The following is a 27725-nucleotide window of genomic DNA, read 5'->3' on the forward strand; positions in this document are numbered from 1 at the left end:
GTGCGCCCCCTCCTACACTGCGCCCTGAGGCTTGAGCCTCTCCGCCTATGCCTCGGCCCGGCCCTGCTAGGGTGGGCACAATTGAGGGAGAGCGCACTTTGGTATTTCTGCTTCTAGTGCTGGACTATCTTGTGCTGTGTATATCTGTCCTATGAGTGACTGACCAGGGGGGAGCTGGTAGTCAGACAGGCAGCTGCTGGCCATGTGTTGCCCTCTCATTTGTGTTCACATTCTTTCCTCTTGGGGAAATGGATGTGCTACTGCTAAGCCTTTCACAGAAGCTGCAGAACTGGAGCTACTGACAGGAAGCTGACCTTTCACCTTTAAAATTTTGTTATTATTTAGTAACAGATGCAGCCATGTTTAGCAGAAGTGTGTGATGTGCTCCTCACAACTGTAGAAATGTAAGCAGTGAGTAGAAATTGCACACTGAGCTATTTATCTACATCACCACAGTTATTATTTATCACTAACCGCTAATTATTAGTGACTAACCGTTCTTTCACCTTGCAGGGTGCTCAGATCTGAGCAAGGCCGATATCTGCATTGTTTGAGTTTCCTCCAGGCTTTCTAGTTTCTGCCCACATCTCAAAAAATATATATTGATAAGTTAATTGGTGCTTTAAAATTTGACCTGGTGCTGTGTTATGTTTATTAGTCTGACTAACTTGTGAGCTGCTCTGAGGGACAGCTAGTGATTATGTACTTAAATGGCAACTGAAGTTAGATGTATATATGCCATAATGTATATCCTTTTAAACAATACCAGTTGCCTGGCAGCCCTGCTATAATCTATTTGACTGCAGTAGTGTCTGAATAGCACCAGAAACAAGCATGCGGCAAATCTTGTCAGATCTTACTCCTGATCTGCATATGATGTTCAGGGTCTATGGCAAAACATATAAGAGGCAGATAATCCACAGGATAGCCAGGCAACTGGTATTGCTTAAAAGGAAATTAATATGGCAGCCTCCATATCCCTCTTACTTCGTATGACTGCCACAGCGAATCAGGTTTTTAAGATCACCAGCGACTCCTGCGTGAAGTCCTGCGATCTCTAGAAGTGACATCACGCATACCCACCGGCAGGAAGATGACTCTGCCGCAGAGGCTGCCCTCTCCTACGGGGGGCTTCACCTCAGTCACACCCCCAGACCAGACAACAGGACCGGGGGAGGGGTGGGTCTGCTCCTCTCCCCATCCTGCACCTTCCGCGTCCTCACCCCACCTACCTCTCTACAATTCACATCATTTGAGGCCCACACCATCCACCTCTACCACCCCCTCCCTGCCATTGTTGTGGTCTTATACCGCCCTCTGGGCTCCACCCCACAATTTCTCGATGACCTTGCCTCCTGGCTCCCTCATATCCTCTCCTTGGACCTCCCCACCATCATCCTTGGGGATTTCAATATTCCCATCGATGAAGCCCAGAGCTCTGCTGTGACCCGGCTACTCACCATTGCCAACTCAGTTGGACTAGTACAACACGCCAACACCCCCACTCACACTGCAGGTCACACTTTCGACCTTATATTCCCTAAATCCACCACCATTGCAGACCTTGACATCGCACCCTTTCCACCCTCAGACCATCACCTTCTCACCTTCAACCTCCTCCAGGAAGGCACCTCCAAATTACCCACCCACCCACCTGGTCAATGGCAGCGAGACCTACACAAGCTTAACCCTAGTGTCCTTGCTGACCCCCTCCATGCCCTCTCCTCCACTCTCCCCACCCTAACCTGTCCTAATCTTGCTGCAGCTCAGTATCGCCAAACTCTCTCATCGGCCCTAGAGAAAGCTGCTCCACCAATATTTCGCTGCAACCAACCCCCTAACCCCTAGCCCTGGTGCACTACCCATACTCGCAACCTCCAGAGGAAAACGCGCCACTGAACGGAAATGGAGAAAAACTAGACTTAACCAGGATTTCCTACAGTACAAGACCAACCTGCTGCAGTTCCACACTGCCCTTGCTCATGCGAAGCGGGAATACTTTACCAAGCTCATCGGAGCACAAGCTTCCAACCCCCGGCGTCTTTTTGCCACTTTCAACTCCCTGCTTAAACCCCCCCCCCCCCCCCCCTCTCCGTTTCCTCCCTCTCTGCAACAGATTTAGCCACCCACTTCGCCAACAAAATTGTCTCCATCCGCCAGGAAATATCCAATTTCCAATCTTCACCTCCCAACCAGCTCCTCCTCCACCCTATCCTCCTTTCACATCCTCTACTCCTACTACCACTGAGGAAGTCAACCACCTACTGCAGACTTCCCATGCCACTACTCCACCCACCCCCCCCCCCCTTGACCCCATCCCTTCTGATATACTCCAGCCTCACTTCACAGAATTGGCCCCAGTCCTCACTACCCTGTTCAACCTCTCCCTATCCACAGGCACCTTCCCCTCAGACTTCAAGCAGGCCACTGTACTATCCCTGCTCAAGAAACCCTCCCTCGACCCCTCACTACCCTCCAACTACCGTCCTATCTCCCTCCTCCCCTTTGCCTCAAAACTCCTTGAGCGTCTGTTTCACAAACGCCTGACCCAGTACCTCAATGCCAACTCACTGCTAGACCCACTCCAATCTGGATTTCGGCCTGCCCACTCAACCGAAACTGCTCTCACCAAAGTGGTCAACGACCTTGCCTTAGCTAAAGCTGAAGGTAAATACTCCGTTCTCCTCCTCCTCCTCCTCCTCCTTGACCTGTCAGCAGCTTTTGACATAGTAGATCATCCCCTACTCCTCCAGTCCCTCCAGTCCTTGGTCATTCACGATCTCGCCCTGTCCTGGCTTTCATCCTACCTCTCCAACCGCTCCTTCACGACCGCCTTCAATGAGTCCTCGTCCACCCCCAACCACCTCTCGGTGGGAGTCCCCCAAGGTTCGGTCCTTGGCCCCCCTACTGTTCACCCTATACACATCCTCCATTGGCATGGTTCTCCTCCATGGGTTTTAACTATCATCTGTATGCAGATGACACCCAGGTCTACCTCTACACCCCTGACATATCCACCACTACCATGGACAAGGTCTCCTCCTGCCTATCAGCCATCTCCTCCTAGATGTCCGCTAGGTTCCTCAAACTAAATCTAGACAAAACGGAATTTATGATCTTCCCACCACGGCCATGCACGAACCTCCCAGATGTGCATGTCACTGTTAACCACACTACCATTCGCCCTACCTCTCAAGCCTGCTGTCTGGGTGTCACCCTGGACTCCGCACTCTCCTTCACTTCCCACATCCAAAACCTCACAAAGTCCTGCAACTTCCACCTTCGTAACATCTGTAAGATTCACCCTTTCCTGACCTCTGCCACCACCAAACTCCTCATCCATGCCCTCATAATTTCCCGCCTTGACTACTGCAATGCCCTTCTGTCTGGTCTCCCTATGACCTGAATAGCCCCACTGCAGTCCATCATGAATGCGGCAGCCAGAATTATCCACTGCTCCCATCGCTCCACCACGGCAGATCCCCTCCTAGAATCCCTCCGCTGGCTTCCTATCCAGTCCAGAATCAGATTCAAGATACTGTGTCTGACCTACAAATCTGTCCACAAAACCTGTCCAACCTACATTTCCGATCTTACTCAGAGGTACACACCTAGCCGCTCACTCCGCTCTTCCAATGAACTTCGCCTAACCGCCCCCCGCATCACCCAGTCCCATGCACGCCTCCAGGACTTCTCAAGAGCTGCTCCAACACTATGGAACTCCCTACCTCCACCCATTAGGGCAGCCCCCCTCCTTCAACATCTTCAAGAAAGCCCTCAAAACTCACCTTTTCACTCTGGCCTACTACCCCTCACAAGTGCTCTAAACCTACAGCTGAACTCTGGTCCCCTACCATTCGTGTCCTTACCTCTCCCTCTAGATTGTAAGCCTTTGGGCAGGGTTCTCCTCCTTTTGTGTCCTACCTGATCTTGCACCTCCATTACTGTGAACCCATGCTATGCATCTGAGTGAACCTAACTTGCCTAATCTCCATGCTCCATCCAGTGACTGACTAAGCATTACCTGGTACTCATACTATGGTGTGTGATCTGGTTTTCTTGTATTCCTGTATTGTCATATTGCTGTATGTCACCCCTAAATATTGTCTGTAACCTAAATTAATGTTCAGCGCTGCGTAATATGTTGTCGCTTTATAAATTCAATTAATAATATTAATAATCAGCGGAGCGCTTGTCATCAGGGGGGTGTTGCTGGATCAATCTCCCTGTGTCACGAGGGGAGTGTGTAGCTTAAGATCAATATCTAATCACTTTGATTAGCATTGTGTGGAGAGTCACAATTGTTCTTGGTTCCCAGCAACCCATGTAGCACCTCACAATATGATTTATGACTCTAACCACGTGCATTGTATAAGTGTGAACTACAATGCAGACTGGCTATATGCATAAAACGGAATTTCCTGTTCCAGTATATTACATTTGTACTTGGATACATTGTATGCGGTGCACTGGCATGTAGGATGTTTTAGCAGCACACTTTGGCTATGTCGCTTTTGGCTTGTTCTGCCAGTAGCCAGGTCTGTGGGAATAACTGGTCAGCTTATCAGACATAAAGGCTTCTATCTTCTAACTTGCTGGCTCACATGCTCAATTTGCATAGTGCTCCTGCATGTGCTCACATAGCTTCCCATAGCGCCCCGTGTGTGTGTGTGTGTGTGTGTGTGTGTGTGTGTTTTTTTTTTTTTTTTTTTTTTTACTCACTCACTCACTCACTCACTCACTCACTCACACTCTCACTGTGTGTGTGTCTTCCATGTCTGTCTGTGTCGCCCTGTCTCTATCTCCAGGTTGTGAGCACTCAGACGGTACTGGCTCAAGGCCTGTCTATCTTTGTGTTGGTGTAGCCTCTCCAGATATGGAGCCATTGTGTACTCCCTCTGTAGTGATTGGTAGACAGTGAGTTTCTGTGAGTACTCTCACTCTCACTATTATTATTTATTGGATTTACATAGCGCCAACATATTATGCAGCGCTGTACAATACATAAGATTACAGGCAAGGGTGACCGACCACACTATATAGGTACGAATACAATGCCCGATAATAAACTGGAGTGAAAATCCCACAACTTCTCATATTCTGGGTAGAGTGTATGATACACAAGGAGAGGAGAGAGCGCCCTGCAAAAAGCTTAAGCCCCATCTACATGATACAATGCTTTGTACAATTCGATTGCGATTCTATATTTGATTCGATTAAATTAGACCTGTTCGATCGGGATTCGATTTGCCATTGTTGTGCAATGGCAAATTGAATTGAATCGAATCCCGATCTGACATGTCGGATTTAATCGAATCGTACAAAGAATCGTATCGTGTAGATTGGGCTTTACAATCTAGAGTGAGGGGGTAGTATTGTCACCACCCCCTCCCTCTACAATCTAGAGGGAGGGGGTGGTGACACTATACTAAATATGGCCATGGTGGGGTGTTCCAGATCTTTAAGTGGACCCTCATTTGTGTCTAATCTCAAATTGTAATCTGATCTCTCCCTTTTGTCACATGACTGCCTATGGCAGATAAGCCAATTTGAAAGCACAGGCTGTTAACAATATATCTGCTTCCATAAATCAGGAAGTAGAAACAGTGCAGATTTATTTTAGGATTTGTATGGACTGTAACTAATACATGTTTTTTTTTTTTGTTTAAAGGTTATTATGCTGTTGTGTATCTTTAAGAGGAGAGAGGAGCTCTGATTTCAGGTCCACTTTAAAGGGGGGGGGACAGTTAGTTGGGGTGTACACCATGATGGGCACAATAATTAAGGGTGGAGGGAATCTGTAACAAGGACACAAGAAGCACAGTAGTGGGGAGCGCTCTATGACCAGGACACAATGGTGGCACCTCTGTGGAAGGGGCACAATTATGGTGGGATCTTGAATTCTGTGAGTTGTACACTTGACTTGCCAAATGTTTTTCCTGAAAGATGAAGGAAATGCCCCCCCCCCCCCCCTTTTTTTTTTTTTTTTTTTTTTTTTCTTCCCCTTTTGTTTTGTTCAAGTAACACAGACACAGCATTGTCCTGGCAGCTGGATTTATGTTCAGTATAATTTCCTCTATCTGCTTTTGTTTTGGTGGCCTCTGTGTCCTGGCTGCGAAGGTGGAAATAAAGGACGGGTTGGCCAAGAATAGTTTTAAAGCACTACAAAGACAGTGATTATCGTCCATGTAGACCAAGCCATTCTGGCTGATTGGTTTGGGTGATAACTTGTCAGTTGTTCATACCGAACAATGACAAATGATCAATCCATTCAAACTACAGACTACCGTACTTAGATAACGTAATGGATGCTCAAGAAAAGAGGCAGGCAGCAAAGTTGTTAGTATGCATATGCACAGCATAGCAGATAGTTGGCACTAGTTCCATAGACAATGCATGCGCAGTGCTTGTACATGTGCCCATGAACCAAATGTTAACTGGCAAGCAACGCAGAATCCAAAAAGCAGACAAATAGCTGATTGGTAATGAACCACCATATCTCACCACTCCGTTGTCATCTCTCTGTCTGGAGCTTGAGAAATCAAAGTGTGGCAGCAGTGATGAGCCAGATGTATCCGTGAAAGGCTAGTCCAAGGGACGCTGAAACTGCCAAACAGTTCACTGGTTGGGGCAGGTGCAAAGATTGTATGTCCTCCTCTCACTCCTGGTGGTAGAGAGGTATGGGTGTGCTGTTATGTATTGGTTTAATGAGGCAATAACAGGTACTTTCAGCAAGTGGTTCCTGGTCTTGGGAGGTGCTGACTGGCACTTGCTAGTATTTTCACCACTGTGCAGGTAAAAAAAATAATAATGAAGGCCTTCAAAATTGTTGTCTTTGCCAGGGCAGACAGAGCTGCAATAGGAATGTGATAATGGATTTCACAGTCAAATGAACTTAGCAGAAAGGCCTGCAGAGCAAGGAAATGCTTGTAGTGCAAACAAGCCCAAACACTTTCACATGTGTATGTAAAAGGCATTATAAAAGCTTACATCACTCAGGGTGCAAGAACACTTGCAAAATAGTTTGCTTTTTGTTTGTATACATTGGACACTTGTCAGGCACAATGAAGGAACCTTCCCAAACTAGCCAGGTTGATTAGCATATTGGTAAATATACACCTTCTTATGTAAATCTCATTATTTGGCTCCAAAACTGCATAGATGATAATGGAGCCTGGATCCTCCCACCCCTCCTGCCAGTATGTGAAAAGTTCATAGGATGTGGATGTGGTGAAATGTGATATGACCTGAATGTAGAAATTGCATCATGAAGGGATCCTTTTTCCAGAGACTAGGCTAAAAGGTATTCGGGTATGAGATGGCAATTGCCCAATCCAGCCATCTTCAGTTTAATCTGACAACTGTTTTCCTGGGTGCTCTAAACCATATCATAACTCCCTTCAGCTAGTGCACTCTGTTTGACTCCTGCTATTTTGGGGTGCTTGGGGGGGCAGTTAAAGTGGACCTGAACTCTTGCACAGGACAGAAGGAAAACAGAGCAATGTACCCTGTAAGTATTTAGAGAGTTTAGCCTGTCTAATTCCCTCTCATCTGTGATTAATCACAACTGTAAGTTGATCTCTCAGCTGTGTCAGCTCAGGAAACTGCTGCCTCAGCAGAACAGCTATTTTGAAAGCACAGGATGTTAACCTTATGTCTGCTTCCATGAAAGCAGGAAGTAGACACGTTGCATATTTATTGCAGTATTTGTATCAGCTGTAACAAAGAAATGCTTTCTTTAAAGGTTATTATGCTGTTATCTTTTAGAGCAGAGAGAAAGTTCTGAGTTCAGGTCCGATTTAACACTAGTGTCAGCTCAATTAAAATTGGATGCGTGTACCAATTTCACCACTTCTATGTAATATGACCGTCTTACTGCACTATCTGTTGTTAGTGGTAGTAGTCTGTTGGCCTCATACCACATGGAGGTGGTAAAACTGATCAGCGATTGGACAATCAAAATTGGATGTGTATGCACTTTAAGTGACTGGCTTGGTTGCTTACTGGTGGATGGCTGCAGACCAATAGACTAAAAAATACAGTAAACCTCATGCTATGAAGCTCCATTTAGCACCTGCTAAAGGCACCATTCATTGCTTTTGTTTTTCCTCTGTTTCCATAGTAAATGCACAATTTGTAATTGGTCATATTAGGAAACATTGCACACACTTGCCCACTCTCTCGAACCCAAAGTAACCTGAACTGAGGAATGTGATGGTAGGCCCAATGCTCGATCGATTCCGCAGGCGATTCTCTCATCTTCCGCTCGTTTATCTTTTTCTCATTGTGGTCAATGCGGAATCGAGCGGCGATCGGACATGTTGGAAATTATCCATCGAGCCATCTAAATGGCTCAAAACGAACCGTGTATTCCCAGCATTACACTCTGTAATTGCCTCCTGCCTGGATGTTCTGTTGTTCCTAAACCACTACAAACTATTTTGCAACGTTACATACACTTTTTGTGTGTATAAAAAATATAGATAGATCGATATAGATAGATTTCTGTAAACGCATTTTTGCACAACCATTATGAAGTTAATTCTGTTACAATGTATGTTGCATATTACAAAAAATGTATAGATCTAACCTGTGCTTATGCGAGTAATTACAATTGTGTGCTTGCCTCAGTTGAGGTGTTGGTGGCCATCAATTTGGGTGAGGGTATGTGTGTCCTATCATGTATATTAATTGTTCGGGCTCAGACACACTATAAGCACTTTTTGGTTTCCAGAGCTTTTAAAAAAACTCCCATTGACTTACATTAAAATTGCGGTTAATAATACCTTTTTTTTTTTTGTTTTTTTTTTTTTTGTATAGCGCTTTTCTCCTGTCGGACTCAGTGCTTGTGAGGCAGCCACAAGAGCGCACTCAGTAGGCAGTAGCAGTGTTAGGGAGTCTTGCCAAAAGAGCTCCTTACTGAATTACTCACAATTTTACTGCATTTTTTTTTTAATGTAAGCAATGGGAGCGATTTAGAAAAAAAAACTCTCAGTTCTGCAGGCCAAAATTCGCTTAGAAAAGTGCTTATAGTGTGTCTGAGCCCTTATGCTGGGGATACACTGTACATTTCTGTACCGTGTATCGACCAGCTGATCCGGCCAGCTGATAATATTCAGCTGGCCCGATCATGCCGCTCGACCCGCGCCCGCTCGATTCCCGCCGGCGGACAATGGTAGGGAATCGAGCGGTGATTAGGAAGCGACGGCGGGGACGAGCGGCAATCGATCCATGCGCGGGGATGCGCCGGCATCGAGCCGCTGGCTCGATCCGGCGCAGTAAACGAGCCGTGTATGCCCGGCATTAGTCTTGACAAACTCCTTTAGGGCCCTTTTCCACCTGCAATCGCTAGCGTTCATGCTGAACGCTAGCGATTGCTGAATCGCAAAACCGGCGATTCCCCCGACGTTTGCGGCCACGATTTTGCTATGCTATGCACTGCATAGCAAAATCGCGGCAATTATCGCTCCGCCGCGCGTTCGCGTTCCCGACAAAAGCGAATCGCGGTAGTGGAAATGACCTACCGCGATACCTATGTTAAAAAGCAAACCGTAGCGATTGTAAAATCGCTAGCGGTTTGCGGTTTTGCGATTCAGCCAGCGCAAACACGCTGGTGGAAAAGGGCCCTTATTGTTACTGGAAATGTCCAATTATTTGGCATTGGGTGTGGCCTACATTAGGAAATACTGAAGGACCAAATGAGGAACTTGTCTTCCTAAAGCATTTGCTAACAGAATATTGGCTAAGTTACACAATGCCTACTAAGGTTCTTCATCTCTCGCTCTTTATGTGATTCCCAGTTTGTTAAAGCGGACCTGAAATCAGAACTTCCTCTCCACTCTAAAAGATAAGCAACAGCATGATAACCTTTACCACTTAGGGCTCGTTCCCACTATCGCGAATCTGCATGCGTCCAACGCATGCAGATCCGCACATGTAATGCAAGTGGATGTGCCTGTTTCCACTGTAGCGTTGTTGAGCTGCGTTTTTTTTCAGCGTGAAAAAAACGCACAAAAGAGCCAACGATTTCGCCTGCGTCGGGAATCCGTGCGAATCGCCGCTAATGTATTTAATAGTAAAAACGCATGCGTTTGTTACATGCGTTTTTACCCGCGATTTCGCGTGCGATTTCGCACCTTTTTCAATTTTATTTAGCCCTGGCAGTGTCATGGTTAATTTCGCATGGCACCCTGCCATGCGAAATCGCATGCGAAATCGCGAGTAAAAACGCATGCGGAAACGCATCCGCATGCGTTTTTACAAGCGTCGGAATGCGGCCGAAGTCGCGTCGCAACAGTGGGAACGAGCCCTTAGAGACACAGTAACGAGAAAAACTTTCCCTGGGAGGTACTCCTCTCGGGAGGGGGAAGCCTCAGGATCCTAATGAGGCTTCCCCCGTCCTCCTTTGTCCCACGGTGGTCTCGCTGCAGCCCTTGAAAGCAGATGCGACAAATCCGACAGCCTGTTCAATATTTACTTTTTTTCTAGGCTCTAGCGGGGGCGCTGTTTCGGCTCTTCTGACGGAAATAGCCGATCTCCGTCGGGTCCGCTCTACAGCGCAGGAGACTTGCCTGATGGAGATCGGCTATTTCCGCCTATCTCCGTGGGAAGAGCGGATACTGCGCTGGAGCCAAAAGGTAAATATTTACGCCGCCGCCTCTCCGGGAGGATTTTCGCCGCCACAGTGGGACCGAGGAGGAGGGGGAAGCCTCAAAAGGATCCGGAGGCTTCCCCCACCCGAGGGGAGTACTACCCCAGGGGACGTTTTTTCGTTACAGATTTTCTTTAACCATCTTAGCGGTATGGACGAGCTCAGCTCGTCCATCACCGCCGATGGCTGCCGCTCAGGCCCTGCTGGGCCGATTTTGTTCAAATAAAGAGCAGCACACGCAGCCGGCACTTTGCCAGCCGCGTGTGCTGCCCGATCGCCGCCGCTCTGCGGCGATTCGCCGCGAGCAGCGGCGAAAGAGGGTCCCCCCAGCCGCCTGAGCCCAGCGTAGCCGGAACAAAAAGTTCCGGCCAGCGCTAAGGGCTGGATCGGAGGCGGCTGACGTCAGGACGTCGGCTGACGTCCATGACGTCACTCCGCTCGTCGCTATGGCGACGATCTAAACAAAACAAGGAAGGCCGCTCATTGCGGCCTTCCTTGTTTATTCTGGGCGCCGGAGGCGATCGGAAGAACGCCTCCGGAGCGCCCTCTAGTGGGCTTTCATGCAGCCAACTTTCAGTTGGCTGCATGAAATAGTTTTTTTTAAATTTAAAAAAAACCCTCCCGCAGCCGCCCTGGCGATCTTAATAGAACGCCAGGGTGGTTAAAGGACAACTGTAGTGAGAGGTATATGGAGGCTGCCATATGTATTTCCTTTTTAAGTAATCCCAGTTGCCTGGCAGCCCTGCTGATCTATTTGGCTGCAGAAATGTCTGAATCACACCACAAACAAGCATACAGCTAATCTTGTCAGAAACATCTGATCTGCTGCATGTTCAGGGTCTATGGCTAAATTAGAGGCAGAGAATCAGCAGGGGAGCCAGGCACCTGGTATTGCTTAAGGCCTCTTTCACACCAAGACGTTGCGTTTTAGGGGGCGTTAAGGTCGCATAATGTGGCCGCAACGCATGGTGGTGTTGAAGTTGGACGTCAGATTGAGCCGCGTTATGAGGCTCTTGGTGCTATCCTGGGAAGTCCGGATCTTTTCAATGATTCGGATCATTGAAAAGATCCGGATCTTTGAACCAAATCTTTGAATCATTTTACTAGGGAAGCAGGAAGCAGGAGTGCAGCAGAGTGAGAGGTGCAGGAGAATGAGGGCACATTGAGGGTGCTAATGGGGAAGGGAGAAATGCAGCAGGAAGATTGTGCTTGTGCACAGAAGCTGCAGTTCCTGTTTCTTCCAGACATCCACTGTGAACCGAATCGTTCATTGTGGTGATCCGGATGATTCGACTCACAATAAAGATCCGGATCAAAGATCCGAGTTGTTCATGATCTGGACAACACTACAGTGCAGTGAATATTAATTAGCCATGTGGCTAGGAACCATAGCGGACTCTCCCCTTACTGAGCATGTGCAAACAGTCTAATGCAGCTAAAACCACCTATAACACACAGCATGCTGCACTGTCTTTGAACGTCCAGCGTTACACTGTAACGCAACGTGGGCACTGTGAACAGCTCATTGATTTTTCATTACTGTGAGTTGGGCTGCGTTACAGGCTGCTCTAATATGCGCCTGTAACATCCCACTGTGAAAGCAGCCTAGAGGGGTGAATCGGGACTCCCTCCGGCGCCATCCGACATCGATGATGTAATCCCGATTGTTGCCATGGTGACGGTGAAGCCAAACAGGAAATCCCGTTCTGAACGGAATTTCCTGTTTGCTCTGATCGCCAGAGGCGATCGGAAGAGGCGCTAGGCTAGCTACATGGTTTATAAAAAAATTAAAAAAAAAATGTGCTGTGCCTGCCGCCCTGGCCGCTCTAATAGGACGCCAGGGTGGTTAAGCCAATTTGGTATACAGCCAGTAATACTGGGCATACACGGTTCATTCTGTCGCTCAATTCTCCACTCAATCGTTTTTGCCGCTCAATTCTGCAGTCCAATAGATCGATACTCTTATCTTCCGCTCGTTTTTCTTATCTTTTTTCCATTCACTTCTATCAGGAATCGAGCACCAAAACGATCGAACGGGAGATCTGACATGTCAGAAATTATCTATCGAACCATTTATCTGCCTCCAAAAATGAACCGTGTATTCCCAGCATTACAGTACCCGACTATATCACAAAGTCCTCTCTGACCACCAGCAGCATTCTGTCTGGCAGGAGGAGCGCTGCACTAATTAAACTAGAAGCCATTGCATTGATTAGTGCTGGCAATTTAAACTGTGTACTGTGAGTTCTGTGAAATATTTCAAGATTGTCTTGGGTAGCTGCTTTTTGTCTCTGCAAGGGTCACCTGGGCTCTTCAGGAATTGGCCATGTTGGATTTATGTGGCTGACTGCTGTTGTGGTCACCTGCTTAAGGTAGCAATGGGAGGGAACAGAACTGGCAGTTCTGTTTGACCATCCAAAATCAAGGAACTAGCTGGACAGAACTGCTATTCTTTCAGCAGTCATACTGTATCTGTAGCCATCAGCCAGCAATGCAGCTGAACATGTCATTTTAGACTTTAATCTGAGGTGACAGAAGTGAAGACGTACATGGTCTTGGGAGGTAGACCAGGCTCTGTTTGCTTTTGATTGTATCCGAGGGATGCAAAACGAAAATAATTATTCTAGTAGTCACTCATGTGACCTCTGCCTACAGATAAGCCACTAGTCACAGAGCAGCAAGCCTGAAAGTAATGCTGGGAATACACCATACAATTTTCTGTTATGCTGGGCATACACGGCTCGATTTTTGCCGCTTGATTCTGCAGGCGATTCTCTTATCTTCCACTTGTTTTTCTTACCTTTTTCCATTGTCCTCCATGCAGAATCAAGCGCAGAAACGATTGGGCGGGAGATCGTACATGTCGTAAATTATCTATTGAGCCATCTAAAAGGCTCAGAATCAAGCCATGTATTCCCAGCATAATTATTTTCTGAAGAGACTGGTCATTATCTCTGGTGCATTGTCTTTTGGTTATCTCCTGAGTAGAACAATGCCTAATTGCTAGGCAGATAGATGGTTAGATAATTTCCAACATGTTGGAAATTATCTATCTGGCAGGTAATGGTGGCCGTACACTGGTCGATTTGCCATCAGTTTCTACCAAAAGATAGATCCCTCTCTGATCGAATCTGATCAGAGAGGGATCGTATGGCCACCTTACTGCAAACAGATACCCGCATACATTACCTGTTCCGGCCGACGCGAGTCCCCTGGTCCACCGCTGTCTTCTTCTCCGCCTGGTCCCAGCATCTTCTCTGCATCGGCTCCCGGCTGGCATCTTCTCCCATCACCTTCCGCATCACACATCCGGCATCCGCGTATAACTTTCTGTCACTCCAGTGACAGCGGAAGTTCAAATAGAGCGCCCTCTATTTGTACTTCCGCTGTCACTGCAGTGACACAGGAAGTTATGTCAGATGCCGTGATGCGGAAAAGATGCCAGCCGGGAGGTGCCAGCGGGGACTCGTGCCGGCGGGGCAGGTAATGTATCGCCGCTGTATTGCGTCGGTCGTCGGGCATTCGAACGCCGCTATCGGCGCACTCCCGACCCGCCGGCGATCGAGAAAAATTTTCCGCACGGATGGATCAACGGGAACGATGGCTTTCGGACAGAAATCCATTGTTCTGTCAGCGGTGTGCGCGGCGATTTCACGGCCGTTTGGATCACTGATCGAAACGGCCGTATTTTGGCGGGAAAATCGTTAGGTGTATGGGCCCCTTAAGAAAATTGTATGGTGTATTCCTAGCATAATGCCAGGAATACACGGTACGTTTGTACTGCTCGATTATGCCGCCCGATCGATTCCCCGCTCGACCCCATGGGCGAGTCTCTTATCTTCTGCTCGTGTTTCCTTATCTTTTTCCATTGTCCCCCATGAGGAATAGAGCGTGGAATCGATCCGGCGGTTGATCGGACATGTCGGAAATTTTCAATCGAGCCATCTAATGGCTCAATCAAGTCGTACAAACGTACCGTGTATTCCCAGCATAACACACAATGAGACTTCTCGCCTCTCTCCAATGCCCTTTTATTGTGCAGAGTTTTTATCTGGATTAGCAGAACTTTTTGTTGTTACAATATTGTATAAACTGTAGTTTAGTAACACCATTATAAGCACATTGAAAACAACCAAAAAACGTAGCTAGTACTATATGTTCAAATCCATAGTTGTCCAAAAGTAAATCATTTCAGCTATGTCCCTATTTAACCTCCCTGCCGGTTATCCCGAGCTCAGGGTAACCTGCCGCGGAGGATTCATCAGGCCCTGCTGGGCCGATTTGCATAATTTTTTTGTTTTGTTACACGCAGCTAGCACTTTGCTAGCTGTGTGTAACTTACGATCGCCGCCGCTCTGTGCCGATTCGCCGCAACCCGCCGCATCAGAGGGTGCCCCCCGAGACCCGTGCGCTGCCTGGCCAATCAGTGCCAGGCAGCGTCGAGGGGTGGTTCGGGACTCCCTCTGACGTCATGACGTCGGTGACGTCATCGCGCCCGTCGCCATGGCGACGGGGGAAGCCCTCCTGGAAATCCCGTTCAGAACGGGATTTCCGGATGGGTAAATGCGGCGATCGGCGCATTCGGGGGGACGCCGCAGGGAGGGGGGAAGCATGTAGCTAGCGCTAGGCTAGCTACATGCTAAACAAAAAAAAAAAATGCCGAAAAACACCCTCCCTGCCGTGCGCAGCAATTTTTTGTAACGGCAGGGAGGTTAATCAGCAATATTTTTATTCCTACTTATAGGTGCCCATACACTTAATTTCCCACCGATGGACAGCAGATTCGATCACTGTGAACGAATCTGCGGTGGCTACTTCGAAGAACCTAGAATATGACATATTTTCAGTTGTTTCACACCTTTTGGTTATGTACTATACTTCCACATGTGTCAATTCATAGTTTGGATGCCTTCAGTGTGAATCTACAATCTTCATAGTCCTGAAAAGAAAACTCTTTGAATGAGAAGGTGTGTCCAAACTTCTGGTCTGTACTATATATCTCTCGATATATTTCTATCAATTCCAGTTTAAAAATGAAAAGCGCTACTGTAGATTTTTTTTTTTTTTTGGCTATTTCTACCGTTTATCACAAAATTTAGATTGTTACAACTTATGGTGAAGATATCCGATTCTGAATAATGCTACAGCGTGTATTTTTCACTATGAACTGAGAAAATAAAAGTATTTTTAATGGTAAAAATCAATCTTATTAGCTCAGGGAACATGTATTCCCTTTCACTCACTAGTGCTGCAGTCGATGGTGCCGGAGGTGTGCACAGAACCGAGCGCAATCATACACAGTTGTGCTTCATCTTCAAGACTTGTATTTATGTCCTCGTGGGTTAGATGAAGTCACAGAGAATGTAGATATACTGTAGTGGTGAATAAAGCTGTTAAAAAATGAGGTTTCCTTTACTTTGCCCAGTTTAGTAAGCTATTGCTAGATATTAAAAAGAAAAGTTACCTGGTCTTTTGTTGCCCCTTACACCCTCCTAAGAGTTCTGGTTCACCATAAGCTTGCTAGATAATCTGTAACTCTGGATTAGGCCTGAATGATAAACAGTTTTTGGATCGAAATTGCGATCACGGAATTGATTATTCCGTGATCGCCATAGTGGCGATTTTTATCCCCCTCTTCAGTCAGCCCAGCATTCCCCGCTACCGCTCAGTGCAGCAGCGGTTAGAGGCGGCTCAGTGCCAGTACTTTCAGTCGCCCTGATGGAAGCGGCTCAATCTCTCCCCCAACTTCCGCCTACTAGTGTGCAGCCAATCAGCATAGCAAACTCTGCCCACAGGCTCACACTAGCGGCGGCTGTCTCCTCTCAGTACCTCTACATCACTAGCTGGGCGGGCGGGCGACAGACTCCGCCCGCATGCCAGGCAGTCAATCCCGTTGTGTCACGTGCGATAGGCTCTGACTCTTGGGGCGGCTCATTTCAAGCAAGGCTATTTTGTATTAAGGGCAGCCAACTCTGCCCGCAGGCTGTCGCTCGTGGCTCACTCCTTCCAGTGCTTATACATCATTTGCTGTGCGGACGGCAGACTCCGCCCACATGCATGCATGTCAATCAAACTTTGTGTCATGGTCAGCAGACTCCACCTGCACGCCTGTCTTTCAAGTTGTGTATCACCTCTGCCTCCATCAGCATGACAATGATGATAACTGCTGTGGTGGGACTGTGGTGATCTATTCTTTTTGCAGCCTGCAAAGCTGCAGTGGGGCACTTTGAATGTGTACAAAATAAGGTGGTATTAATTTCCTTCCTATTTCTTTGTATTTCCTTCATATTCCTTCCTATTCATTGTGAATTTAGTGCTAAGGCTTGATTTAAAGAAAATCGTGAATCGAAATTGCAATTTCTGACAGAAATCGTGCGATTCAATCTTTTCCTAAAATCGTTCACGCCTACTCTGGATGCTTCAAGTCCTACCTCATAGAGCCACATTAATCCTTGCCATGCAGTGATGAGGATCAACCAGTCCGAAAGAGTCTGTATGCATGTTGGGTTATTGTGGCTCTGTACAATTAACAAGCTGACACATCCTTGCATTTCAGCGGATCTGGAGGCGTGGTTAGCTTAAAGGGACAACAAAGGATGATTTGCATATTCAGCAGTGATGCATCATGGGAGACATCATATACCCACTCCAACCTGAATTAGCCCAAATGCGTTCTGTTTTAAGAAGGCAAACTCCATTTCCAGTAATACACTGCAGAGGTTGCCAATCTGACTGCCTCCATGTCACACACTTCTGTATAATAGAGCATTGACTTGTAGGAATTAAGCTCTTATACTGTAAATAAAATGTTCAGCCTAGGTATGCTTTAAAGCTGGCCCAAATAAAATAAAAAAAAAATAATCAATCAATCAAACCTTTCAAACCCCCATTCGGTTAACTAAACGCTGGCTGAATGACCCCCCTCCCCCCCTTCATTCCCACAGCGCTCCCAGAATCTCAAGTGGATACACAATTGCAGAAAATTCACTAGGTTGCATTCTTATGGTTTCCATTTATTATTATTTAGTATTTGTATAGCGCCGACATCTTCCTCAGCGCTGTACAGAGTGTATTGTCTTGTCACTCAGAGGGGCTCCCAATCCCTACTATAGTTATGTCTATGTAACGTAGTCTAGGGCCAGTTTAGGGGGGGGCAATGAAATGGTTTGCTTTTGGGATGTGGGAGGAAAGCTGAGTGTCAAGAAGAAATCCACGCAGATGCAGGGAGAACATACAAACTCTGTGCATATAGTACCCTAGCTGGGATTCAAACCAGGGACCCTACACTGCAAGGCGAGAGCACTAACAACTACGGTACCCTGCTAAAGATAGTGTAGTCTGAATGTTAAACAGTGGTGGAGGAGCAGCTAGGTAGTATTGGCATGTTTTCTACTTATAATGCTGGGTGTGTCTCTATGGTCAAAAGGTTTTGTTTTTTTGTCCAGTTTTTGTTTTGTTTTTTTGTTTGTTTGATTCTTCTTAAAATATGCAGCTGCAGTTCATGCATGTGAAGGTGTGATATGTGCAATGCTGCTCTGCCAGTCTTGTGGTTTGCACACATCTGCCACACTGTATTACTGGGCGGGTGACGCACCTAAGTTTTTGTGTTGTGGTTTGCCACCTGCCTGCTCAACGAACAAGAATAGATTTATTGGACTAAGTATGAACTGTTTACTGAACCATTGTATGGCACAAATAGCTGAAAAAACAAACTATAGGAAAACTGACATCAGGGATGTGTGAGCTTACTAAATAAATTCCTGATGTCTCTTCTGATGCTAAATACACACAATAATTTCCTGTCTGATAGAAATCTGATTTCCGACATGTCCGATCTTCCCCAGTTTAATGACTGGATAGCTTTCCAAAGTTTTTTTTCAGGGTTTTTTTTAATGGGAAAATCGATTGGACATATCCAAACGATATGTCAATTGGACATGAAATTGAATCGTATGTACACAGCATAAAGCCGCATCTACACGCGTAGATGCGGCCGCGATGCTCCTTATCAATCGAGCCGCTGATGTGGCTCGATTGATAAAATCCGACAGGACGGATCTCCGCACCGCTGATTCCCTGCTCGATCCCCGCGAGGGGACAATGGCAGGGAATCGTGCGGGAGATAAGCGGCGCCGGCGGGGACGAGCGGGCACGAGCGGGGAATCGAATGCGGCGAGCGGGGACGCGGCGGGCACGCTCGGGGACGCGCAAGAGGCCGCCGATCGCCACAACATCTCCCCAACATCTCCCCGTGTAGACGGGGCTTTAGATGTTCAAGACCCTGTCCCTTTCTCAACTACTTGTGCACCATACACAACAGTGCCATGGTTACTGCCAGCCAGCTTTCTATTTAATATGTAATTCATGTCAGCAAAGGATGATGCTGGGCATACACGGCTCAACACAGGCTTATCAATGGAGCCGCTGATGGCTCGATTGATAATATCCGACGTGTCCGATGACCCCGGGGATCGATACCCGCGGGCGGACAAATGCGGCGAATCGAACGGAAGATGAGTGCCGGCGGGGACGAGCGGAAATCGATCCGGACGGACGAGCAGGGACGCGCCGGGAGTCGATCCGGCAGCTAATGGGCCGCCGGATCGACCCGTGTATGCCCAGCATTATGCTCAGATGCAGCACTAGAGATCTCGGATGGGCTGACTGCGCAATTGGGAACAGCCACAACACTGCTGTATACAGTGTGCTCACGTCTGGGAAAGGGCAGAACGCTAAAGATATTTGAGGATGCCTGATTTTCTGTTTACCAACAGGAAATCCAGAAATGCATTCTGAACGTAATAGTGATGAGGTGACAATTTGTTGAGCTGTTTACAGGTTGTGTACAAATGCTCCATATCAACCGTACAACCTTAGGGGATAGTTACAGATGGCAGTTTTAGGAATGATCACTGTACAGACAATGGGGTTTATGAGCAGCAGTTGAGGTACAGTAGTGGTCATTTAGATTGGTCGGAAGCAAATTTGGGTGCATGCGGCTACTGGGCAAATTTGGCCATTAAGTATGTTCATTACTGGTAACCTGGTGCCAAGACGGAAATGTGGCCACATGGAAAAATTAGCAGCTACAGCAGGCAGTTGTCGTGGATACAGCACACTTAGTATGAGGAATGCTGCAGCAATAAAAAGCAGCTGCAGCACACTTGCTTACAGGAAAGCAAATTGGCATTAGGAAATGGTGGTAATTTTGAAGAATTAGTGGCTGCATGCAAATAAATTATCATGGCTATGACAATAAATAGCAGGTGCAGCACACTTGGTACAAGGAAAGTAAATCGGTTGTAACGGTAATTGGAAACGCTAAAATTAGCGGCTACAACAAACTTGTTATAGTCGGCTACAGTAATAAATAGTAGATACAGTACACTTGATGTCGGATAAAGCATAGCGGCCATAGTTGTGTCTGTGTCTTGGGAAGTGCTTGCCAAAGGTGGGGGGGTTTAGTGTTGGGCGTAGTTAGTGTGAGAGGATGGTCTGCTAAAGTGGTAAAATTACAAATATTTTGCTATCGGCTCTATCCAGCACCCAATAGTAGAATATCGGTAACCTTGCCAATATTTTAGTACGGTAGCGGCTTCACACAGTGCTCACATTTCCAGACACTTGCACTTTCTTTGTACTTAGCTGGCCAATACATGGGATCTTCCAAAAGCTGCCCATACACCATGTAATCTTTTACCCAACGTATGTAGTATAACGTAACGTATAACGTGTACTTTCAACAGAGCTACTAGTTTTGGTAGTCTGTCATAGGCCTGGAACCCACGAGCAGTATGTTACTAAGCAGTTGTGATTTGAAAAGCTCTTGCTAATGTAATGCTATGGGTGTGATCCCACTTGAGCCATGTGATTTTATAAAAATCCCCCATCGCATTGCATTAGCAAGAGCATTTTCTAATCACTAGCGCTTAGAAATGGCTGCTAGTGAGTTTGAGCCCATATAGTACAGAGATGTGGGAAAACTGAACAGTGTTGTGTAGTTTTATAAAGCTTTTCCTTTGACATGATGATTCTTTTTGTTTCCGTGTATTTCTAGCATAGATGAGCCAATGTCATGCTCCCTTATGCTGAGAATAAGCTGCTCTATTTTCGCGCCCAATCAATTTTCGCGGTGGATTCGCTTATCTTTCGCTCGTTTTTCTTATCTTTTACCATTGTTCCCTATGCAAAATAGAGCGCAGAATCGATCGGGCGGGAGATCGAACATGTCAGAAATTATCAATCGAGCCATCTTAATGGCTCAGAAACGTACCATGTTTTCCCAGCAATAGCCTGTGAGTTGTTTGTGTCATTTGAGGGGCATTAGATAATGAAATGGGAAAAAAGAGACTTCTTGTTTGAAACCTCTCGGTTCCTCTTTCTCTTCTTTACATGTCATACTGTAAAATTCCTAACCCAGCAGATCTAAATCAACTTCCTAATTATAGAAGAAATAACATTGATTCAAGTGCAGTCAACATATCTGAGATGCTGAAATTCCACCCTCGGTCTGATGTTCCCCTTTCTTTTCCTCACACTTCATACATAATCTGCATTTTCTTTTTGCTGATGTTTTCTCTGACATAACATTCCATGCTATAGGGATTTCCCTGCTGCCTTGTCAGGTCTGTGAAATGCTCTCTGAATTCCTTACCATCTGTCCAACCATCTACCAAACTTGTCTGTTAATCCCTATACAACTTTTGTTGTGAAACGAGTTGAAACAACTGTTGGATTGACTTCTTATCAGTCTTATCAGCTTTTTGAACGCTAGCAAGACTGTTGTGGTTTTTTTTTTTTGTTTCAACTTGTTTCACAACAAAAGCTGTTTGACAGTTGTGCTGCATAAAAGACCGCTGTTGAGCATGTGCATGGGGCCGGGCATACACAGCTGCGATTATGTGTCGGATCAAGCCGCTGGCTCGATGCCGGCGCATCTGCGCGCGGATCGATCCTGCTTGTCCCCACGGGCGGCTGCCAATCATCCGCTCGTTTCTTCTATTGTTCTCCCCGCCGGGATCGAGCAAAGTATCGATCCGGTGGGGTATCGGACACATCGGATATTATCAATCGCGCCATCAGGCTCGATTGATAATCCTCCCCAGCAGCCGTGTATGCCCAGCATAACACAAGTTTGGCAGATAGTTGGTAGGTGTGTATGAACCTTTTGTCTCATTGGGTAATAATGTAAATTGTACTGCACAGGAATTTTTTATCACATTTAAATGAATCTAACCTCCTAGTTGGTTCCATGTCTCTTAAAGGACATCTGTTATAAATGCACATATGAAACAGTCTGTCTTGTGAACTCTTCTCTGTTATCTTACATAGATATTGTGTTAATAATGCTGCATACACACGTGAAATAACAGCCTTTACAAAATTGATCAGCAATCAATCAGCCACTAATCCATTGTTAAAAAAAAAAAAAAAAAAAAAAAATTTCAAAACATGGCGACCACAGAAGCTTGTCTCTCTCAAGATTTCTAATCCATCCCGGCAGATATGATCTGCCAACGATCATTTATTAAACAAAGTGTGTATGAGGTGGCCAGATATTTCGTAGACTATGCAGCCTGAAATGACCCTTTCATTTTATGGTGTTATTGTCATTCAAAAGTTTTGTTTACCTGCCGCCTCTGTACACCTGAGGGCCCTTTCACACTGGCACGTTGCGGTAAATTTACCGCCCCATGCCCCAGGGCAATGAAAGTCTATAAGGGGAGTTCACACTCCCTATGTTGTATTATGCTGCACCGGAAGTTCCCTATCTAACTCGTGCGCATACCTACCAGTGTTCTCCCCAGAATTTTTTTCCAGCCGGGTGGCATGAAAGAGTAGCCGGGTGGTGTGCGAGTTGCGAGGGGGGGGGGGGATTTTTTTCCCCCTTACAGTATAAGGAGGAGAATGAGGAGTTGAGCCAGGTGCTCCTCAAAATTAGCCAGGTGAAACAACTGTCTTAAAGAGCTTGGGAAGAGCACTACAAATGGGTGTTACAGTTGCATTTCATGGGGAGACTGGTTTGGGCATCATGGTGACGTAGTGGTTAGCACTCTTTCCTTGCAGCGCTGGGTCCCCCGTTTGAATGCCAGCCAGGGCACCATCTACAAGTTTGTATGTTCTCTCAGTGTCTGTGTGGGTTTCCTCCGGGCACTCCGGTTTCCTCCCACATCCTAAAACCACACAGATAAGTTAATTGGCCCCCCCTAAATTGGCCCTAGACTACAAAACATACACTACATGATACATACATATGACTATGGTAGGAATTAGATTGTGAGCCCCTCTGAGGGACAGTTAAATGACAAGACAATATACTCTGTACAGCACTGCAGAAGATGTTTGTGCTATATAAATACCAAATAATAATAATAATACGGGATTGAGACAGAAATGAGTCAGCAGCAGCCTCCATCCCCTCCAAGTCAGCTAATCTAAATTGCAGGTCAATGCAGTCATGTTTGTTTTATCAGTCCCCTAGCTTGACAGCTCCCTGCCCTCTCACAAGCTGAAAAATCAGATAAAACGTGCTCCTGCTGGTTGGAGGACAATAGCAGAGACCTCATCCAGTGGAAGGGAGATCATTACTTATCTGCAGAGTTTACAACTTCTCCCACCACATCAGAAGAGCGTGTGTGTTGAAGTCAAGCAGCCGGGGAAAAAGGGGGCGGGGCGGCAGAACTCCGTGCCCTGCACTGCCCGATCACATGTGACTCGCCTCGGAGCTGCCTGGAGAGGATGGGACTGGCTGCTGACATTCATGCAGCCAGCCCAGGGCAGAGGAAACAATTGTCCATATTTGCTGGGGAGTGAGAGTCTGCCTGCAGCCCCAGGCTCTCTCCCCAGCCTCAAGTCACACAGCATTAGCCTGCCAGCATGTGTATGCGGACGGCTGCTGTTCTGTCTTATCGTGCTGCCCAAGTCCCGCCCCTTACAACCCGCCCAGCCAATCACAGCTCCACTAGGAAGGTGAGGTCACCCAGGCAGAGGAGCGCTCCTGCACTGCAAAGCGATGGCTTTTGCTTGCGATGGCTTTTGCTTCCGTGCGCCAGCCGAGCGCTCCTGCCTGCAGATTACAGCAGTGACATTTGCTAGCTACGCAAGTGCATACCAACAGGCGGGCGGGGTTTCAAAACACCCGGGCGGCCCGCCCACCAAATTAAGCCTGGGGAGAACACTGCCTACGTTACCATGCGGCTCTTGCAGTGATCTATGTCGAACAGAAGTCATGTAGGTCTATGGTAACGTGCGTCCCTTTAACCACTTCTCTACCCTGGTCATATTTGAAACTCAGCTCTGATTTTACTTTGGCAATGACTTAATCAATAATTATCAAAACTACTGTATGTATGTGTATATGTGTATATGTGTGTATATGTATATGTATGTATGTTTTTTTTTATGGACAAATTAGACTTTTTGTAGCTAGCTTTAATGTAAACCGTTCTGTTGTACATGATTAAACCCACACATTTTATTTGTCTATCCCTCCTGTTTATTTTAACAGTCCATTTGTTTTGATAATGTATTAGATGTAATGAGTAATGTATACAATCTGCTACTGTCTGCTCGTGGAATGTGTATTTTACACTAGTTTACTAATTAACTCTGCCATTGAATTACCTGGAAGGAGGAGAGGGGTTTGCTGTAATTACTTTACCACTCAGTAGTAATGTTATCAGGTCAGAGATAAATAAACTGTTTTTATGTAAGATTTTGTAGATTCAAGTCATAGTAAGTTATGCAAGATTCACATCATAGGGACGCAGTGGTTAAAGAACCTGCTGCAGTTTTTAGCGTCACGCATGAGCAGAAGTGTATTTTAGAAATGCGCTCCCCCACACATCATTGGTTGCCCAACAGGAAGTGAGTGTCACTTCCTTTTGGCCGAATGCCAGACAGGGATTACTGTGCACGAACATGGTAATCCCTGAAGGCTTGTTTTTGACGATGTGGTGTGCAGGCCGCACCGCTGCCCCCAAACTGCAGTGTGAAGCCGGCCAGAAGCTGCATGGCCCCTGGGTTCTGTTGCCTAGCCCCACCCCATTGAAAAAACATCAGTGTTTTCTCTCTCGAATAGAGAGAACTTCATGCTATTTTTTTCAGCAGGGGGTGGTCATACAGCTTCAGGAGGTTTTCAGGAGGTAAAGAGCCGGCAGTTAATTATAACATTTTTAGATGACCGTACAACAAAGCCATATCCTGAAAATATATTTTTAGGCTGTATAGTCTCTCTTAACATTTTTGCATGCACAGCGCATCTGTGAAAAAGGAAGTAAATAGACTAAAAAAGCATTTCTTAGGTCTTTTGCATGACCTGATCATTTGCTTGTCTACAGCATTGTTAGAGCAGTCTTTCTTTCAGAGTTATGCTGCAGATTGATTACTTTTTTTCCCCAAAGGTTTATATTCTGATGTGTGTACCCAGCTTTATGCACATTGCAATCTTTCCTATCTGGCGAGAGCTGTGGAATGTGTCTCTGGCCCATGGGGTCTGCTATCATGCTGCCTGCAGGTTCTAATGCTGGGAATACAGAATGAGTTTTTTCGGCAAATAGATGGCTCCATAGATAATTTCCAACAGGTCCGATCTGATTTTGATCGTTTTTGTGATTGCTTTTCTCATAGACGTCAATGGAAATCGTTCAGAAAAAGATCGGAAAGTTGAATAGAAAAATAATCGGCCAGTAAATTTTCAGAAAAAACTCATCCTGTATTCTCAGCATTAAAATGACATTACTTGCATCAGACATCTTATCTGACTGTAAACAATTAATTTCTGGCTTTTCTGAGACCTCATTTACACAGGTGAGTGGTCAGTGCAGGGAGCCTGCTGCTATATCCATCTGCTGGCAAAATTGATGGGTGAGTGAGGCTATTTGAAAATGCAAACGAATCAAGAGTATGTAATCCTGGCTATTGGGAGAACATATACTTTGTTGTTCAGAGTTTTTTTATTTTAAAGTGGCATGACACTCAGCATTTCTTCTTTGCTCTAAAAGATTTACAGCATAAAAAAATTGTAGCAGAGCAGCATTCAAACACAGAACTTTCATCATTAGGGGAAATCTTAACCACTTAACGACCGCCTAACGCCAATAGGCGTCGGCAGGTCAAAGTGGTGTTACCATGGAAGCGGCCGCTCGTTTGAGCGGCCGCTCCATGTCCGTTCACGGAGGGTGTCTCTGTGAACAGCCTGCGAGCCTCAGATTGTGGCTCGCAGGCTAATTGTAAACACGCGGGGAAGAAATCCCCTTTGTTTACATCAATACGGCGGTGCTGCGCATCAGCGCCGTAAAGGAGATCGGCGAACCCCGGCCTCTGATTGGCCAGGGATCGCTGCAATCTGATAGGCTGAAGCCTATTAGAGGCGGCGCAGGACGGATATCCGTCATGTGCCGCCCATAGCCTACAGGAGAGGGAGGGAAGGAGAGGGAGCGCAGGATATCCCCCGCTAAACACATGTAGCCGGCGGCGATCATATAAGTCGTGCAGTCACTTGGTTGTGTGGTCGGTCATGTTGTCAGGTTGGTTGTGTGCTTTTGTTGGACCGGTGTACGAGCCTTTAGTCTTGCCTTCACTCCTTCCTGCTTCAAAGGGAACCTGAGACAAGACCCCCCCCCCCCCCCCCCCTTCCGGCTTATCTGTCCCTCGCTGCCGTCTGTATCCTCCGTAAGGGCTCCTGTAAGTTTGGCCAGCTGGAGGTTACTGTGCATGCCCGGCCCATAGCTTCCCTCCCCCCCCCCCCCCCCCCCCCCAACCCACTTCCGTCGCGTTCACGAGGCTGGGAGCACTCTGCCTGCAGGGGCAGAGCGCTTCCAGCCACAGGAGCGTGACGGGGAGCCACGTGCATGCGCCGCTTGGCCTGTCGGGCCAAACTTACGGGAGCCCTTGAAGATCCAGAAGTCAGAGAATGGTGGCGAGGGGACTGTTGTGGTGGTTTTCTTTGGCTGGAGATATAATTTAATTTTGTAAATCAATGATAATGGATGAAGCTCTCTGAGGTCCTTCATGTGTCTGACAGAAAAGAAAATGCAGGGCTTCCAGTGCAGGAAAGGAAACTATGGTATTACACACTTCCCTCACTGCAGCTGAAAGTGGTCAGTGGTACAATACTTTGCTGCAACTAAGGTATCAGTGTTTTGCTCAGCTGTTCTTATATACTATAATTATCAAATTTTCTCTCAACCTCAATTGCTAAGAATAGAAATGGTGACAGAGTGGCCTGTCATAGGAAGTTGCTGAGTCTGAGGTATTTTCTGTAGTGAAATTATATTTTAAGCTTACAGAAATCCTCTTGGACCTCTCAATCATGTGAGTCGTTGTCATCCAGACCCATAGAACAGAAGATTTTATTATCTTCAGCAGTGGAGAAGTTCTCTTCTTGTATAAAATCTCTGTTCCACAGAAAGACTTTGAAAAATTACCAGGTGCGCTCTTAAAAGCTGGAACCAAGCTGGAAGCTCATATCCTACCTTGGTGTGAAACCCCCCCCTAAAGTGGATCCGAGATGAACTTGTATTCATTGCATAATTGTGTTCCTTTCATATAGTTTATAGGGCACTCCTCAAGCCAAATACTGTTTTGTTTTAATACTCTTAATTCCCTATAAACTAAACAAGCCTCACCCACAGCTTCTCCAGAGTGCCTTGGCATTTTCAGACTCATGTAGCAAAGGGCTTATGGGAGCTCAGTGTGGGCAGGAGGTTACTAGCCAGAGATTTCAGAGGCAGAGGGGAGGCTGAGGGCTGAGATGCTATCAGCTTGCCTGTGCAATGAGACAGAACATGGCTGCTCTCATTGTATCACAGGAATCAATAATCATAAACTGTTGAAGCTGTTTGCAGCTAGATGTGCTGTGTAAACGATCTAAACTTTAGATAATATATATATATATATATATATATATATATATATATATATATATATATATATATATATATATATATATATATATATATATATATATATATATATATATATATATATATATATATATATATATATATATATATATATATATATATATATATATATATATATATATATATATATATATATACACAAGTTACTT

At 46.2% G+C, this 27725-nt stretch overlaps 1 protein-coding gene across 4 annotated transcripts in view; it reads left to right on the forward strand.

Annotated features, from left to right (window-relative positions):
- RUBCNL (rubicon like autophagy enhancer) overlaps window positions 1-27725 on the forward strand; it is a 94634-nt gene that overhangs the window by 2183 nt on the left and 64726 nt on the right. The window contains exon 1 of one of the 4 annotated variants that reach the window (XM_068267747.1): window positions 15564-15618. The exons of 2 other annotated variants lie outside the window; for them this stretch is intronic. The gene's annotated coding sequence lies outside the window, so the exon portion shown is untranslated. Of the gene's footprint in view, window positions 1-15563; window positions 15619-23072; window positions 23882-27725 lie in introns of those variants that run through there. One more of the 4 variants, XM_068267745.1, reaches the window with a different exon arrangement.

Source organism: Hyperolius riggenbachi, chromosome 2 (genome assembly GCF_040937935.1).
Source record: "Hyperolius riggenbachi isolate aHypRig1 chromosome 2, aHypRig1.pri, whole genome shotgun sequence".
NCBI classification, from domain to species: Eukaryota; Metazoa; Chordata; class Amphibia; order Anura; family Hyperoliidae; genus Hyperolius; species Hyperolius riggenbachi.